This window comes from Pipistrellus kuhlii, unplaced genomic scaffold (genome assembly GCF_014108245.1).
Source record: "Pipistrellus kuhlii isolate mPipKuh1 unplaced genomic scaffold, mPipKuh1.p scaffold_m20_p_33, whole genome shotgun sequence".
Taxonomy (NCBI): Eukaryota; Metazoa; Chordata; class Mammalia; order Chiroptera; family Vespertilionidae; genus Pipistrellus; species Pipistrellus kuhlii.
In genome coordinates this window covers 1,353,513-1,372,961 of record NW_023425533.1, presented here as the reverse complement: position 1 = coordinate 1,372,961, position 19,449 = coordinate 1,353,513, and the positions used below count along the sequence as shown (strand labels likewise).

Sequence of the window (19,449 nt, the reverse complement as noted above, 5' to 3'; positions counted from 1 at the left end):
TCTTCTGTGAAGCTGTCTGGCTCCGGACTTTTGTTTGCTGGAAGCTTTTGGATTACTGCTTCAAGTTCTTCCATAGTTATTAGCCTATTGAGCTGTTTAGATTCTTCCTGATTGTGTTTTGGAATGTTATATTTTTTCTAGGAATATGTCCATTTCCTGCAGTTGTCCAGTTTCTTGGAATAAAGTAGTTTGTAATATTTTTAAACTATCCTTTGTGTTTCTGTGAGATCTGTTGTTATTTCACCTCTTTCATTTCTGATTTTGTTTATTGGGTAATCTCCCTTTGCTTCTTGTTGAATATGGCTAGAGGTTCATATCTTGTTTATCCTTGCAAAGAACCAGCTCTTGGTTTTGTTGGTCTTTTGTACAGTTTCTTTGGACTCTATGTCATTTATCTTCGCTCTGATCTATATTATTTACTTTCTTGATGTTTCTTTGCTGATTTTTTGTTTAGAGAATTTGTCTAGAGGTGATAGTGGGGTGTTAAAATCTCCTAATATGAATGTATTGCTGTCAATCTCTCCATTAATGTCCTCCCGGAGTTTTGTTTTGTTTTTAATGTATTTGGGTGCTCCTGTATTGGGTGCAAATATGTTTGCCAGAGTTAGTTCTTCTTGATGGATTGCTTCCTTTAGTATTATGAAGTGCCCTTCCTTATCTCTTATGTCCTTCACTTTGAGATCTAATTTGTCAGATATAAGTATTTCTACCCCAGCTTTTTTTTCATTTCCATTTGCCTGGAAAACCTTTCTTTCCATCCCTTCACCCTCAATCTGTGTTTGTCTTTTGTTCCGAGGTGGGTTTCTTATAGACAGCAGATATATGGGTCTTGTTTTCTTATCCAATCCATTATCCTGTGTCTTTTGATTGGGGCATTTAATCCATTTACATTTAATGTTATTATTGATAGGTACTTATTTGACACAATTCTTATTCTTTACCCCTGTGTTCCTTCTTCGCTTCCTATATTCTTTTTTACGGCAGACCATTTAGCATTTCTTGCATTGCTCATTTAGTGGTGATAAATTCCCTTAGTTCTTTTCTGTTTGTGAAGATCCTGATTTCATCCTCAAGTGTGATTGATAGCCTTGTTGGGTACAATATTCTTGGATTCAGACCCTTCCTTTGCATGACTTTGTATATTTCATTCCATTCCCTTCTGGCCTGATGTGTTTCTGTTGAGAAATCAGTTGCTAGTCTGATGGGGATTTCTTTGTATGCAACTTTCTGTCTCTCTCTGGCTGCTTTTGAGATTCTGACTTTTTCGTTGGTGTTTTCCAGTTTAACTATAATGTGCATTGCCATTGATCTTTGAGGTTCATTTTGCCTGGGACTCTGAGAGCTTCTTGAATTTGTGTGCATTTTTCCCCCTATATAGGGAATTTTTTTTGGTCATTATTTCTTCAAACATGTTTTCTATTCCTTGCTCAGTTTTCTCTCATTCTGGAACCCCCATTATGCAGATGTTGTTTTGTTTAGTGTAGTCCCAAAGTTCCCTTAGGCTGTCCTCATGCTTTTTATATTATTTTTTTCTAGAAGCTGCTATATTGGGTATTTTTTCCCACCTTGTCTTCTAGTTCACTGAGGCAGTACTCTGCTTCTTCTAGTCTTCTCTTGATGCATCCTATTGAGTTCTTTATGGCAGAGATATCATTTTTCATTTCTTCTCCGTTCTTCTTCATTTCCTCTTGGCTCTTCCTCATATTATTGAATTTGTCTTCCATTCTTTTCAGCAACCTTATGACCATGTCTTTGAATTCTTTCTCTGACATGTTTGCTAGTTTCTATTTTGTTTACTTCCTTTTCTGTTGATGCCTGCTTTTATTTCATATGTGGACTGTTTCTTTGTCTCCCCAGGGTCTCTGTTCTCTGGATGTCTGGTTATGTTGTTCTCTCTCTCCTTCCTTGATTTAAAGGCTCAAAATACAACGCAAGCAGGTACAAAGCACAAGGCACTGAACAGAACTGTATTCACAATATTAATAACCCCCAATAAAGGTGACCATCAGAGAAAGGCAAATTAGGGCATAGGAGAAAAAGTAGAAGAGGAAAAAGAAAAAAGGAAAAAAAAAAAAAAAAGAGTGCCAAAATGTATTTCAGAAAAGGAAAAAAAAAGTAAGAGAGAAAAGAGAGTAAGAAAGGAAAGGGGAACAAACTATATATGTGGGGAGAAAACTCCAAGAGAACAGCCTATAATCCTACCAAGTTTGAGCAACAAGTACTTGGGGATTATTACAAACTACAAACAACAACTAATATCAAGTGAGGCAAGGGAAAACAGAACCAAAACACAAACAAAAATAAAACAAACAAAAAAAGAATTAGCAAAACAATCTCACAAACAAGTATAAAGAATCAGTACAATCAACATTCAAGCACACAACAGCATAATGACAGAGAGAAAAATAATTTTTTGTATAGTTAAGACAGAGAATAGAGAAGTGTGTATGGACTTGGAACAGGGGATTGGAAATTAGATATATAAGCCGGGTGAAATTTTAACAGGGGGTAAACAGAAAGAATAGGGAAAATCTAAAGCAGGAAAAGAGTAAGAGAAAGGTCACCAAAAGGGGAAATGTTAGGAAGATAGTGATGGCATAATGGTAGACTTGAGATAGAGTAAAACAATGCAATAGGAAAGATGAAGATAGAATATAGAACAGTAATCCCAAAGTAAAGTAAAGTGAAAATAAAATGACACTTAAAAAAATAAAAAGTTAAAATAGTAGTAATAATAATACTGATTGAAAATAAAAATGTAATAATCAAAAATGTAAAATTGAGTGAGGAAAAAAGAAAAAAAAATTATTTCTTAAGTAAAAGATTAAGAAAATAAAAATAGGGCACAACGATATCCTCACTGGCATCGCCCTGCGGCATGCCTTGACTGGGTTCTGAATGCTTAGCTTCCTTTGTTCCTCTCTGAGCCCAGTTCTCTACCCTCCCCAGAGATTCCATGAGTTGTCTAACATCTTAATGACAAACTTCATTTCTCTGAAAAATCAGTTTTGGTTGCCAGCCCTAGAGACTTTGCTGACACACTCCCCAAGGTTCCAGCTCCATGAGTTTGTCTGATGTCTTTTTTTAAAAAAAATGTTTTTGGAGCAGGAAGCCTAGGTGAGGACACAGGAAGAAGGTGACTATTTGCAAGGCAGTAAGAGAGCTCTTTCAGAAACGGACCATGCTGCCCCTGATCTTGAACTTTAGCCTACTGAACTACCAGAAGAAACTGCTGGGGGACCACTGACAGGGAAGCACCCACGCAAGGCTACTTCCCTTCCCGGTACTACCTACTGGCTTGGACAGGGAAACCTCACCATCTTGAGAGGAAGATTGGATTTCTCAGAGGCCTGAATATTCACAGCCACAGTGACCACCAAGCAGCTGTGACCCCCAGAACACTGATCCCAGGTGGTGCGAACACTTGGGCTCACAGGAGTGTCCCACCACACAGTGAAAAGGTCAAACTTCTCTGCAAGAGGGTGAGTGAGTGCTTGTGGAGAAGACAAAGACAGGTGCACATAGGGCGCACAGAAACTGGAGGACAGGGGCAGTGCTTACAAGTAGAAGCCCCGGCTGTTGGGTGGGTGTCACCGTGAAAGTGGACAGGGCTCCTAACGGGAGATATATAAAGAGCAACATATTTGGATCTGGCTCAGAGGCATATCGGAGGGTTGTGGGAGATTGCACTTGGGTCAGACTTGCCCCCTATCCCCCTTCATTGATCCTGCCCCAGGGGAAAAAAAAGCTGGAGAGGTTTTGGAGCCTGGGAAGTCAACCTAGAAACACTGCCACCCAGAGGCTAATTCACAAATTGACTCTAATGTAATAAAAACAAAGCAAAACCTGCTTAAAAATCAGGAATGTATCAATAGAGGAAGCGGATGACTTACATTACTGCAAATTTAATTTAATTTTTTTAAATTTTATTATTATTTTTTTAATTTTTTAATTTGTTTTTTTTGTTTGTTTTCATTATTTGTAACATGTACTCAAGAAACTATTTTTTCTTCTTTTTCCTCACTTGATTTTATCTTTAAAATTATTACATTGTATTAGGTCTAGTAATAATTAATGTCGTTTTCTAATACTTTTTTAAATCAAATTTATTTAAACAATACAACAAAATTTAATCAACAATATAGTTGCCGTTGTTTTCTACTACTTGTGCCCAACGCTCAGGAAGCATTTTAATCCCTCTGTTGTAAAATTCTTGTGATTTTGATGCAAAAAATTCGGTCAATGCATTTTTGAGGCATTCTTCATTATTAAATTTTTTTCCAAGAAGAAAGTTTTGCAAAGAACGAAACAAATGGTAATCGGAAGGGGCAATATCAGGAGAATATGCAGGTTGAGGGAGAACTTCCCATTCCAACCGGCACAGTTTTTCAGCAGTGATTCTTGCAGTATGCGGTCGTGCGTTATCGTGGTGAAGAATTACGCCCTTCTGATTAATCAGCACGGGTTCTTTTTCTCTTAAAGCTTGGGCTAACCTTTCCAATTGTGCACTATACACTGCACTTGTAATGGTTTGGTTAGATGGTAAAAGTTCATAATGAAGAATTCCTTTAAAATTTCACCAAACACACAACATCACTTTTTTCGCATGCAAGTCAGGTTTTGGCGTGAGCTGCGGAGCCTCATTTTTGTCCAACCACTGAGGCCGCCTTTTCAAATTAACATACAGCACCCATTGTTCATCTCCGGTAACAATTTGCTCTAAAAACGGCAAACGGTTTTGACGAGAGAGGAGCGAACTGCAAATTGTGACTCTTTGATTACGGTTGTTGTCGGTCAACTCATGAGTAACCCATTTTCCAAACTTTTGGGCTTTGCCAAGTGCACGCAATTGATTGGAAATTGTTTTTTGTGAACAATTTAAAGTTGTCGCAAGCTCTTGTTGGGTAATTTGAGGATTTTGCACCAAAAGAGCTTGAAGAGCTTCTTGATCAAAATTGGACACACGGCCTTGACCACTCTTGTCATCTAACGAAAAATTTCCCTGGCGAAATTTCTCAAACCAACACTGGCATTTTCTGGCGCTAACTGCATCTTGACCAAGAGCACTACAGATGTTTTTTGCAGCCTCACTTGCTTTTCTTCCTAATTGGAACTCGTAAAGCATGCAGTGCCGAATATGCTCTTCATCCGCCATCTTCTTAGCCCTAGTTTTGCAACAAAAACCAAACCAAACACAAACTTTTTCAAGCAAAACTTGTTAATTGCACTTCACAAGTTCTGTAGATACAACGTGTTTGAAGGTTATGTCAATACAAGTCAACGCCAAACAAGATTTTAAACGAATGTTTAAAAACGACATTAATTATTACTAGACCCGATATTTGTAATCAACATTACTACTACTGTTTTACCTTTTTTATCTTATTTTCTTTTGTTTTTTATTATTTTTATTTTATTTTATTTTATTTTTATTTCAGGATTACTATTCTACAATCTTTATCTATCTTTCCCTCTCCAATGCTTTATTCTATCTCAACCCTACCGTTAGGCCTTCACTCTCTTTCCAACCTTTTCCTTTGGTACCCTGTTTATCTTAACCCTTTCCTGTGCTAGATTTCCCCCATTTTTTCTGTCTACCCCCTCCTAAAATTTCACCCTACTTGTATATACCGTATTTTTCGGACCATAAGACGCACTTTTTTTCCGCCAGAAGTGTGGGGAAAAGTCCCTGAGTCTTATGGTCCAAATATAGCCTACACATATACTTTAAAAAAAAAGTTTTTTTACTTGCCCGGCTCTGTGTTGTCTCTGTGTGCTTGCCCGGCTCTAAAATGGTTCTAAATGCTGCTGTTTACTTTACAGGGTTGATTACATGTATTTATGACTGTGATGTTGGGTTTTAATACACATAAAATATTTTAGGACACGATTTGTTTCAGAATCTTTTTTTCTTCATTTTCCTTCTCTAAAAACTGGTGCGTCTTATGGTCCGGAGCGTCTTATGGTCCAAAAAATACGGTATCTAATTTCCAACCCCCTGCTCCAAGCCAATTTACACCTCCCTCACAGCTGTCCTAAAAACAAAACAAAAAAAAAAGTCTTTCTCTCTAACTCTTTGAAGTTGTATGTTGAATGTAAACTATATTAAAGTATGCTTTTTTTTTATAAGATTGATTTGCCTATTCTTTTTGTTTGATTGTCTGTTTTTGTTATCTGAGTTCTAGTCACCTTTATTGGTGGTTATTAATATCACAAACACATTTCTATTCAGTGCCTTGTGTGTTGTACCTGGTTGTGTTGTATTTTGTGCCTTTAAATCAGAGCAGAAGAGAACTACACAACCAGTCATCCTAAAAAGAGAGATCGTGGGGAGACAAAGAAACAGCCCACATATGAAAGAAAAGCAGGCTTCACCAGAAAAGGAAGTAAACAAGATAGAGGCAAGCAACCTACCAGAGCAAGAATTCAGAGTAATGATCATAGGATGGCTAAAAAGAATGGAAGACAAATTTGACAATATGAGTAAGAACCAAGAGGAAATGAAGAAGAACCAAGAAGAAATGAAAAATGACATCGCTACTGTAAAGAACTTAATAGAAAGCATAAAGAGTAGACTAGAAGAAGCAGAGGACCACATCAGTGAGCTAGAAGACAAGATGGGAAAAAAATACCCAATTAGAACAGCTTCTGGAAAAAAAAATTAAAAAGCAGGAGGAAAGTCTAAGGGAACTTTGGGACAATACAAAACAAAACAATATAAGAATAATAGGGATTCCAGAAGGAAAGGAAACTGAGGAAAACATGGAAAACAGATTTCAAGAAATAATGACAGAAAACTTTCCTGAGATAAAGAAAAAACCCACACAAATCCAAGATGCTCGCAGAGTCACAAGCAAAATGAACCCCAGGCTGGGACCAGTTTAGCTCAGTGGATAGAGTGTCAGCCTGTGGACTGAAAGGTCCCAGGTTTGATTCCAGTCAAGGGCATGTACCTTGGTTGCAGGCACATCCCCAGTAGGAGGTGTGCAAGAGGCAGCTGATCAATGATTCTCTCTCATCTATCTTTCTAACTCTCTGTCCCTCTCAATTCCTCTCTGTGTAAATCAATAAAATATATATATATTTAAAATGAATCCCAGAAGACCGACCCCAAGGCATATTATAATTAAACTGGCAAACACCAACAACAAAAAAAGAATTTTAAAAGCAGCCAGAGAGACACAGAAATATAAAGGAACCTCCATCAGACTAGCAACTGATTTCTCCACAGAAACTTATAAGGCCAGAAGAGAACAGGATGAAATATACAAAGTCATGCAAAGAAAGGGTCTGAATCCAAGAGTACTGTACCCAACAAGGCTATCAATCAAAATTGAAGGTGAAATCAGGAGCTTCACAGACAAAAACAGACTAAGGGAATTTATCTCCACCAAAGAAGCAATGCAAGAAATGCTAAAGGGTCTACTATAAATTTAAAGAAATAGAAAGCAAAGAAGGAACACAGGGGTATAGAATAAAAATGGCATCAAATAATTACCTATCAATAATAAATTTAAATGTAAATGTAAGTAAATGCTCCAATCAAAAGACAGCGGGTAACGGATTGGATAAGAAAACAAGACCCATATATCTGTTGTCTACAAGAAACCCACTTCAGGAAAAAAAGATGCACACAGACTGAGGGTGAAGGGATGAAAAAAGGTTTTCCAGGTGAATGGAAATGAAAAAAAAGCTGAGGTAGCAATACTTATATCTGACAAATTAGATCTCAGAGTGAAGGACATAACAAGAGATAATGAAGGCCACTTCATAATACTAAAGGGAGCAATCCAACAACAAGAAATAACCCTGGTAAATCTATATGCACCCAATATGGAAGCACCCAAATACATTAAAAAAAAAAACTACTGGATGACATTAAGGGAGAGATTAATAGCAATACAATCATAGTAGGAGGTTTTAATATCCCACTGTCACCCTTTGACAAATCATCTAAACAAAAAATCAGCAAATAAATATCAATCCTAAATGACTCACTATGCCAGATGGAATTAACCGACATCTTCAGAACATTCCACCCCAAAGCCACAGAATATACATTCTTCTCAAGTGCACATGAGGCATTCTCAAAGATAGACCACATTTTAGGACATAGGCAAAGTCTCTTCAAATTCAAGAGGATAGAAATCATATCAAGCATCTTCTCAGATCATAGTGGAATAAAACTGGAAATTAACTATAATAAAAATTATCCAAAGAAATCAAACACATGGAGACTAAACAGCATGCTATTAAACAAGGACTGGGTTACCAGAGAAATCAAGGAAGAAATTAAAAACATCCTGGAAAAAAAAATGACAATGAAAACACAACTATCCAAAATCTATGGGACACAGCAAAAGCAGTTTTGAGAGGGAAGTTCAAATCCCTACAAGCCTATTGCAAAAAACAAGAAAAAATTGTAACAAATTATCTAACTCTTCAACTCAAAGAGTTAGAAAAAGAGCAACAAGAAAAGCGCAGTGTAAGCAGAAGAAAGGAAATAACAAAAATCAGAGTGGAGATAAACGACATAGAGACCAAAGAAACAATACATAAGATCAACAAAACCAAGAGCTGGTTCTTTGAAAGGAAAACCAAGATAGATAAACCTCTAGCAAAGCTAACCAAGAAACAAAGAGAGAGGACTCAAATAAACAAAATCAGAAATGAAAGAGGTGAAATAACAACAGACCCCACTGAAATACAAAGGATTGTTACAAAATACTACGAACAACTCTATTCCAACAAACTGAACAACCTGGAGGAAATGGACATATTCCTAGAAAAATACAACCTTCCAAATCTCAATCAGGAAGATTCTAAAAATCTCAATAGACCAGTGACTTGGGAAGAAATTGAAACAGTTATCATAAAGCTTCCAGCAAACAAAAGCCCAGGGCCAGATGGCTTCACAGGGGAGTTTTATCAAACATTCAAGGAAGAACTAAAATCTACCCTCTTCAGATTATTCCAAAAAAGTCAAGAGGAAGGAACACTTCCAAAATTCTATGAAGCCAGCATCACCCTAATACCAAAACCAGATAAAGACAACTCAATGAAAGAGAATTACAGGCCAATATCCCTCATGAACATAGATGCCAAAATTCTCAACAAAATTCTAGCAAATCGGCTGCAGCAGAGGATCACAAAGATCATACACCATGACCAAGTAGGATTTATTCCAGGAATGCAAGGATGGTACAATATCCACAAATCAAAAAATGTGATACATCACATCAACAAATTGCAAGATAAAAAGCATATAGTCATATCAATAGATGCAGAAAAAGTATTTGATAAAATCCAACACCCTTTCCTGATAAAAACTCTCAACAAGGTGGGAGTACAAGGATCATACCTCAACATAACAAAATCTATATATGGTAAACCCACAGCCAACATCATACTCAATGGGCAAAAACTAAAACCATTCCCTCTAAGAACAGGAACAAGATAGGGATGCCCACTGTCGCCACTCCTCTTTGACATAGTACTGGCAGTACTAGCAATCACAATTAGACAAGAAGAGGAAATAAAATGCATCCAAATTGGAAAAGAAGAAGTAAAGTTATCCTTATTTGCAAATGACATGATATTGTACATGAAAAACCCAAAAGACTCCATTAAAAAACTAATTGACTTAATAAATGAATTTGGCAATGTAGCAGGATACAAAATTAATGCCAAGAAATCTATGAAATTTCTATACACCAACAGGAACTAATAGAAATAGAGACTAAAAAAGAAATTACATTTACCATCTCACCAAAAAAATTAAGATACCTAGGAATAAACTTAACTAAGGTAGTAAAGGATCTATATGAAGAAAACTATAGGACACTGAAAAAAGAGATAGAGGAAGATGTAAACAGATGGAAGAACATACCATGTTCATGGATTGGTAGAATCAACATCATCAAAATGAACATACTTCCTAAAGGATTCTTTAGGTTCAATGCACTCCCCATTAAAATACCAACGGCATATTTCACTGACCTTGAAAGAACTCTCCAAAAGTTCATTTGGAACAATAAAAGACCCCGAATAGCCACAGCAATCCTGAGAAAGAAGAGTAAAGTAGGAGGGATCTCAATAACAGACTTCATGCTGTATTATAAAGCCACTGTTCTCATAACAGCCTGTTATTGGCATAAGAACAGACATATAGATTAATGGAATCCAATCGAGAACCCAGTTATCAACCCAAATCAATATACTCAGTTAATATTTGATAAAGGAGGCACAAATATACAATGGAGTCAAGAAAGTCTCTTCAATAAATGGTGTTGGGAAAATTGGACAGATAGATGCAAAAGAATGAAATTGGATCACCAACTTACACCATACAGAAAAATAAACTCAAAATGGATACAGGACTTAAACATAAGACAGGAAACCATAAAAATACTAGAGGCATCCACAGGCAGCAAAATCTCAGACATATGCCAAAAGAACTTCTTCACTGATACTGCAATGGAAGCTAAAGAGAAAATAAACAAATGGGACTACATCAAAATAAAAAGTTATTTTATAGCAAAAGAAACCATCAATAAAAGAACCAGAAAGCCCACTGTATGGGAGAACATATTTGCAAATGTTACCACTGATAAAGTTTTAATCTCCAACATCTACAGACAGCTTATACAACTAAATAAAAGGAAGATGAATGATCTAATTAAAAAATGGGCAATGGATCTAAATAGAATATTTTCAAAATAAGACAGAAGGAAGGCTAAGAGGCACTTGAAAACATGCTCAAAGTCACTAATTGTCCGAGAGATGCAAATAAAAACAACAATATGGTACCATCTCACACCTGTCAGAATGGCCAACATCAACAAATCAACAAACGACAAGTGTTGGCGAGGTTGCGGAGAAAAAAGAACCCTAGTGCACTGCTGGTTGGAATGCAGACTGGTACAACCACTGTGGAGAACAGTATGGAGGTTCCTCAAAAAACTGAAAATGGAACTCCCATTTGACCCAGTAATACCACTCCTAGGAATATATCCCAAGAAACTAGAAACACCAATCAGAAAGGATATATGCACCCCTATGTTCATAGCAGCACAATCTACAATAGCTAGAATCTGGAAACAGCCTAGGTGCCTGTCAGCAGATGATTGGATCAAAAAACCATGGTTCATCTACACAATGAAATACTATGCTGCCATAAGAAATAAGGAATTCTCATCATTTGCAGCAACCTGGATAGAACTAGAGAACATCATGCTGAGTGAAATAAGCCAGTCAATGAAAGAGAAATACCACATGACCTCACTCATTTATGGATAATAAAGAACATTATAAACTGATGAACCAAAAGTCAGATATAAAGACAGTAAAGCAACAAGCAGACTGTCAAATTACAGCCAGGAGGGTAGGGAGATCTGGGGGAGATAAGAGATCAACTGAAGGGCTTGTATACATGCATATAAGTACAACCAATGGACACAAAACTCTGGGGAGGGAGGGTATGGGAGCGAGGGGAGTAATGTTAAAATATGTATACAGATAATAATTTAATAAAAAATATAAAAAAAGAAAAGAAAAAAAATACAAAATTAAAAGTAAAAAAAATGTGTTGTTGTGAAGGTCATTCACTTCCTCTATTTTTATGTTTAGCATGCCTGTTTCCCAGTCAGGACAGTGTTGCAGATCTGTGCATTCCACTGCTCCTCAGTGTTGTGAGCCAGTCCTGATTTTTAAGAAGGTGTTGTCTTAATTTATCATATTCCTTTATTTTTGTTTACACAAGAGTCAATTTGTGATTCAGTGCCTGGGTGACAGTGTTTCTGGATTGACTTCCAGGCCTATATATTTTGCTCTCTAGGCTGTGTTTAGAGCCTTCTTTCCCTGTGGCACTCAATACTGGTTTGTGGGAGTGGGCTGCCTCAGAGCTGGCTCTCTGAAGGTCACTTCTTGCTCCAATCTCCAGGTTCTAGAAAAACAACTTTCCCCTGCAGTTTCCCAGAGTGTCACCAACTGGGTGATCCTATGTATTGGGCCTAGCAATCAGAAGCAAGGATTTGAAGAGAAAAAAGTCCAAGTGTGTAAGCAATGGGGCTCCAGGCAAGTCTGCGAGGTCCTCCTTTCCCCCTTGGGTCCAAACAGCTGGTACACTTTTAGGAACCTTAGGCCAATTTTTTTGCATCAGAACAAAATGGATTGTCTTTTAGAGATCCTCTCTGTTAGCAGTGCTGAGGACCCCCTTCCACATTCATGGATCATGCCAGCCCCAACAGCCACAGATTATTTTTAGGCACAGACTACTCCTCTCCCCCCAACCACGACCCCCCTCACCACCACCCCCATCCTCCAGCTCCCATAGTGCCTGTGTTTCTCTCTACTCAGGGTACCAGAGACCTCACCTTATCCCAGGCGAAACCTGACCTTTCTGTGGTGGAATGTAGACCTCCTCTGAAACCGCATGTTTGTGCCAATTGGGGAACCTATGTTTTGGGGCTCACAGCTGTTTGGTGGTTGCTGCAGCTGTCACTTTTCAACCTTCCAATAAGATCCACTTTCTCCTTCAAGATGGCATGGTCTCCGCATCCAAGCTGGCTGCTCTGAATAAGAACCCAGCTGCAGTGGGAGCTGCCTGGTCAGGGGAACCTCGTCTGGCAGTCCTCCACCTTCTCCTGGTGTTTAGCTGTTCCTTAATTTGCCAACAAATTTTCCCCATGACCCCTCAGCTGTTCTTTTTTTTTTTTTTCTTTTTTTTTTTTTTTCTTTAGGACAAGGCTCGGGACCCGTTTGTCTATTTCACCACCATTTCCCCCCCAAAAAAAGTCTATGATTATTAAAGTTCTAAATATAATTGGGTTTGATCTGACCCAATTCAGACCATTTTACTTTTAGGATAATTATTGATGTATGTATAATTATCTATATCCACTTTTATTTTATTTTATAATAGGCCTGTGCCTCCATTTGTTCTTTTCCTTTGTGTTTCTGTCTTTTGTCTTTGTTTCATGGTAATCCATACTTCTTTCCTCCATTTGCTCTTTTATTTTTTTTAAACTATGTGTTCTGGTTAGGGAATTTTTGTGTATGGTTACCATTAGTTTTATAAAAAAAAAGAAAGTTGCATATAATCTGTATTTTTTTCAAGTGCATCTGATCTTCATCCTCCTTTGCAAGTTCAGAGCTTATCCCTCCCCTTTTATGTTTTTGTTGTCATAAATTATTCTTGTTTATGCTATAATTTGTTTTTTTATTTTTTTTGTCATTTTACTCATAGTGTTGTGAACTTATGTTCTTTGTTTCAGGTAGAATAACTCCCTTGAATGTTTCATGCAATGAAGCTTTTCTTGTGTGTGTCTTCATTTCTCCTTCACATTTAAAGGATAATTTGGCTGGATATATTATTTGTGGCTTGAAATCTCTCTTCTGGCTTGTAGAGTTTCTGCTGGGAAATCAGATGAAATTCTCATGGATTTCCTTTGTTGGTCACTTCCTTCTTTTCCCTGGCTGCTTTGAGAATTTTTCCTTTGTCATTAATTTTTGATAGTTTTAATACTAAGTTCCTTGAAGACAGTCTCTTTGTATTAAGGTAACTAGGTGTTCTTTTTGCTTATTGGATTTGAGGACTTATTTCTTTCCATAGGTTTGGGAAGTTTTCATCTATTATTTGTTTGAATAGATTCTCCATTCCATGTTCCTCTCTTCCTTCTCGATAATGCCTATAATTCTAATATTGTTTTTTTCTGAAGGATTCAGACAGTTCTTGTAGAGCTTTCTCATTTTCCTTCAAGTTCAGGTCTCTTTCTTTTCCCCTCGGCATTATTTCTAGATTCCTGTCTTCATTATCACTAATTTGTTCCTTCATATGGTTGGCTATGTTTTCTATGCTCAGGAGTTTTAATCTCCTTAATTGCATGCTTCATTTCCAGGTATCTGATTATTTTATAGTTTCAATTCCCTTAGTAAAGTATTCATTTTGTTAATTGATTTGTTTTTCAGAGTGCATTGAATTGCCAGTCTGTATTTTCTCTCATTTTGTTAGGTATTTTCAGAACTGTAATCTTGAAATCTCTGTCATTTATATCATATATTTCCATTTGTTCCAGTTTGCTTTCTGGGAATTTCCCCCCCATTCTAGTCATCCTTTTATTGTGGTTACTCATGGTATTTCCTGTTCTCTTTGCCCATGCATTTATCTCTATCTATATATTATTTTCCACTAGATGGCAATGAATAACAAGATATTTTACTTCTGTGATCTCCCAGCCTTAACCTCCAGAGCCTCCTTAATCCAATGCAGTCATGCTGATTCAGGGTAGGGTTGTTTTGCTCTCACTGTAATGGCAAAACTTGAACTTTGTTGGGTCCTACCCCAAGCACTTTTCCTTGGGATTAGTTACAGAGCGAAACATTCTACTGTAATAGCTCTTGCTTGACAGATAATATGCTCCTGGACCCTACTCCCAGGGCAACAGAAGCATGTATTGGGAGTTCAAGTGGTGCCAAGGCTCTGTGGTTCTATTTCTATGTCTGAAACACCACTGCCAGCCTGACAGTGGAAATCCACATGGAGAAATCCATGCTTTGTCAAAAGTCTGTTGACCCAGACACTTTTTGCCCCCTCACTACTTGCTGCACTCTCCCTCCTTCCCAGCTCTCTTTTCCTCCCCACCAAAGCAAATACCTGCTATCACTGGCTTTCTCTCCTCTCCTGTCTGAGCCATTAACTCCAGACTGCGGGGCTGTGTTTGTGGGTCGTCTGTACTTTCCTCCCTTCTTGTCTCCCCATTTATTCCTGGTTGCCCACCTTTAGATGTCTCAATGCACTGGTCTTTTAGGTATGCATCTGTGTTGAGTGAGGATTTATTTGTTGAATTATAGTTGGTTAACTTGTTGACATTCCAAGGGGAGAGGCCAAGAGGCTTGTGTTGTATGTGCGTGTGCGTGTGCGTGTGCGTGTGCATGTGCGTGTGCGTGTGCGTGTGCGTGTGTGTGTGTGTGTGTGTGTGTGTGTGTGAACTATTGACAGTTAGATCCTGCAGGTCTTCTGGGGGCTGCCAAACCAGGGAGTCTTAGATTCTGAAACCTCATGCCACCGTAAACACTCTAGGGCAGGCACCACCGGCACAGAAACAACTACATCTTGAAGAACAGAACTACTAAAACTGCTTGATACTAGGATCCTAATCTCACCACCACCCAATCTGGTCTCAGATGCAAACCAGGACACTACAGCCACTCAGGTAAAAGATCTGTGACCACAGCTGCAGACCCACAGACACCAAGACTCCAGGCATCCCAGCTGCAGATTTCTGTGAGTCACACAGCCATCCACCTTCCCTCAGGCCCACTGCAGTGGCATAGGAACTGCTAGACCCACTCCATGCAAGCAGGCCCCCTGCCCACAAAGGGGGGGGGCTACTTGACTTTGAGCCTGGGTACATGAATACTGGAAGTTTGTTCTCTGCAGCATGGACTCATGTGACTTTAACCCACACCTACACAGGATGGCTGCGCTACATGATATGGAGTCTGGGCACATGGACACAGGGAATCTGTTACCCACAGAGTATACTCCTGTGATCAGACCCCATGCCCACACAGGGCAGCTGTGCCACCTGACTTAGATTCTGGGCAAGTGCACATGGAAGTCTATTTCCCATAGTGTATGAATGGACCTCCTGCTGACATGGGGCAGCTGTACAACCCAGTCCCCCAAGCAGACTGGTATACTGATTCTCCACATTAGAAGCAGCACGGAGCACAGTGACTTGACTATTTTTCTCATTGGGCATGCAGGGGATCCCTGATTTCCAGTGCACACACACACTAAGAACCAATGACTCCAATTTTCAGTGCATGTGCACAGAGGGAACCTGATTCTCAATGTGAGTCCATGCCAAGCAAAAGAAACTCTGGTACATGGTTCTTGGCATGGGCACATGGGACACTGACACCTGGAACATGATAAGGGACTCTTATTTTCAGCACACATTAGCAGGGTCTATTTTAGGCACAGCACAGGCAGGGTCCCTGACTCTAGGTGCATGCACGAGGCCACACTGAACACTGGTGACTCAGATCCTGAGGAAGCACAGATCCCACTAACCCATGACAGCCACATGTCTTGGGGTTGGAGCTCTTCAGGGATACTTAGGTTGCACGAAGCTTCCTTTGCACACAGCCCAGGCTCTTGCAACTCAGTTATTGGACCTTCTGGTGATAATTAGAAATGGAGACAACTGAACAATCCCCAGAGGAAAGAAAAAGAGGAATTGTCAAGAAAGGAAATAAGCAAAATGGAAGCATGCAACATGACAGAAAAGAAATTTAGGGTAATGGTTGTATAGTTCATAAACCAGATGAACAAGAAAATAATAATAAAAAAAATCTATGCAAAAATCAGGAAGAAATGAAAAGTGATATAGCTACAATTAAAAAAATGCCATGGAAGGTTTAAACAGTAGACTAGAAGAAACAGAGGACTAAATTAGTGAGTTAGAAGCTAAGGTAGAGAAACAAGTCCATTCTGACATTCTGAACGGCAACTGGAAAAAAATTAAAAATCAGGAGGAGAGTCTAAGAGAGCTTTGGGACAACAAGAAATGAAGTAACATGGTTATAATAGGGGTGCCAAGAAGGACAAGAAGAGCAGCAAAGATTAAAGAATCTATTTGAAGAAATAATGAAAAAAAATAAACCAAAAAAACTTTCCGGATATTAAGAAGAAAAAAGTTACACAAGTACAGGGAGTCCCAAGCAAGATGAATCCCAAAAGACCCACACCAAGACACATCATAATTATAATGGCAAATGTTAACAACAAAGATAGAATATTAAAGCTGCAAGAGAGAGACAGAGAGTTTCATATACAGGATCCCTCATTTGATTATCAAATGATTTCTCAACAGAAAAACATCAAGCTAGAGAGAAATGGAATGAAGTATACAAAGTGATTCAGAGCAAAGGACTGAATCCAAGAATACTCTGTCCAGTAAGACTATCATTCACAATCTACGGGGAAATTAGGAGCTTGACAGACAAAAAACAAAAAACAAAAAACAAAAAAATCTCAGGAAGTTTATCACTATGAAGCCAGCAGTACAAAAAAAAAAAAAAAATCTGAAGAGGATGCTATAGAAAGGAGAAATAGAAAAGGGGGAAGGAACACATGTGTAAAGTACAGAAATGGCTATAAACAAGTACCTATCAACAATATTAAACATAAATGGATTAAATGTTCCAATCAAAAGACTGACTAAATGAATAAGAAAACATGACCCCTATATATGTTATTTAGAGAAGACCCACTTCAAAACAAGAGATTCATGCAAACTGAAAGTTGGAGGAATAGAGAAAAATATCTACCTGGAAAAGGGAAATGAAAATAAGCTGGAGTAGCAATATTTATATCTGATAAAGTAGACCTCAAAGTGATGACCATAATAAGTAAGAGACAAGGAAGGCAACTTCATAATGCTAAAGAAATCATACAACAAGAGAATATAACTCTGGTATACATGTATGTACCCAATGCAGGAGTACCCAAATACATTAAAAAAAATTGGGAGTATATCAGGAGAGAGATTAACAGCAACACAATCATAGTAGGAGACTATGTAACACATTAACATCACTGGATAAATGCTCTAGACAAAATGACTCACTAGATCAGATGGATTTAATTGATACCTTCAGAACATTCCACCCCAAAACTATAGTATATACATTCTTCTCAAAAACAAATGGGACATTTTCAAAGATAGATCACGTATTGGGACACAGGCAAAGTTTCTCAAAATTCAAGAGAATTGAAATCACATCAAACATCTTCTTAGATCACAATGGCATAAAATTAGAAATCAACTACAGTAAAAACAATCACAAAAATTCAAACAATTGGAGGCTGAATAGCATACTATTAAACGATTGGGTTACCAAAGAGACCAAAGAAGAAATAAAAGATATCTTGGAAATAAATGACAATGAAATCACAACAATCCAATATATTATATTTGAGATACAGTGAAAGCAATCCTGAGAGTGAAGTTTGTAGCATTACAGGCCTACCCCCACCCCTGGGGGGGGGGGGGGGGGGGAATTGGTAATAAACCATCTAACTCTGCAACTTGAAGAATTAGAAAGAGAGCAACAAGAAAAGCCCAATATGATCAGAAGGAAGGAAATAATGAAGATAAGAGCAGAAATAAATTACATAAAGACCAAAAAAAAATAATAATACAAAAGATCAATTAAATCCATAGCTGGTTCTTGGAAAGGATAAACAGGATTGATGAACCTCTAACCAGGCTCACCAAAAAGCCAAAAGAGAAGACCCAAATCAACAAAATCATAAATGAAAGAGGTGAAATAACAATAGATCCCACAGAAATATGAAGAATTGTTTAAAAAAAAAATACTATGAGCAACTCTACTCCAACAAACTGGTCAACCTAGAAAAAATGGACATATTCCTAGAAAAATATGACCTGCCAAAACTCAACCAAGAGGAATAAAAAAATCTGAATAGGCCAATAAATATGGAGGAAATTGAAGCAGAAAAGAAAGAAAGAAAAAAAAAAACTTTCAACAAACAAAAAGCCCTGGACCAGATGGCTTCACATTTTTTTGTTGTTTTTTTTGTTTTGTTTTGTTTTGTTTGTTTGTTTGTTTTTTATTGATTTTTTACAGAAAGGAAGGGAGAGGGAGAGAGAGGTAGAATCATTGATGAGAAAGAAACATCAATCAGCTGCATTCTGCTCACCCTCAACTGGGGATGTGGGGATGTGCCCACAACCAAGGTACATGCCCTTGACTGGAATCAAACCTGATGCACTTGAGTTCGCAGGCTGATGCTCTATCCACTGTGCCAAACTGGTTAGTACTCACATGGGAGTTTTATCAATCTTTAAAAGAAGAAATAAGGCCTATCTTTCTCAGATTATTCCAAAAAATTCAAGAGAAAGGAGCACTTTCTATGAAGCCCGCATTACCCTAATACCAAAACCAGATAAAGACAATACAAAGAAAGAGAATTACAGGCAAATATCTTTCATAAGCATAGATGCTGATATACTCAACAAAATTATAGCAAGGCAAATCCATTATTACATTAGAAAGATCATACACCATGACAAAGTGGAATTTATTCAAGGGATGTAAGGATGGTACAATGTATACAGATCAATAAATATGATATACCACATAAACAAACTGAGAGATAAAAACCATACAATCATATCTATTGATTCAGAAAGGCATTTGACAAAACTTTCTTTTAAAAAAATATATTTTATTGATTTTTTACAGAGAGAGAGAGAGGGATAGTTAGAAACTTCCATGTGAGAGAAACATCGATCAGCTGCCTCCTGCACACTCCCCACTGGGGATGTGCCTACAACCAAGGTACATGCCCTTGACTGGAATTGAACCCGGGACCCTTCAGTCCGCAGGCCGACTCTCTATCCACGGAGCCAAACC

General features: G+C 37.9%; 1 protein-coding gene across 1 annotated transcript in view; it reads right to left on the bottom strand.

Annotated features, from left to right (window-relative positions):
- The window catches only part of IL1RAPL2 (interleukin 1 receptor accessory protein like 2), a 1,438,686-nt gene that overhangs the window by 1,102,203 nt on the left and 317,034 nt on the right, over positions 1-19,449 (bottom strand). The window lies entirely within an intron of this gene.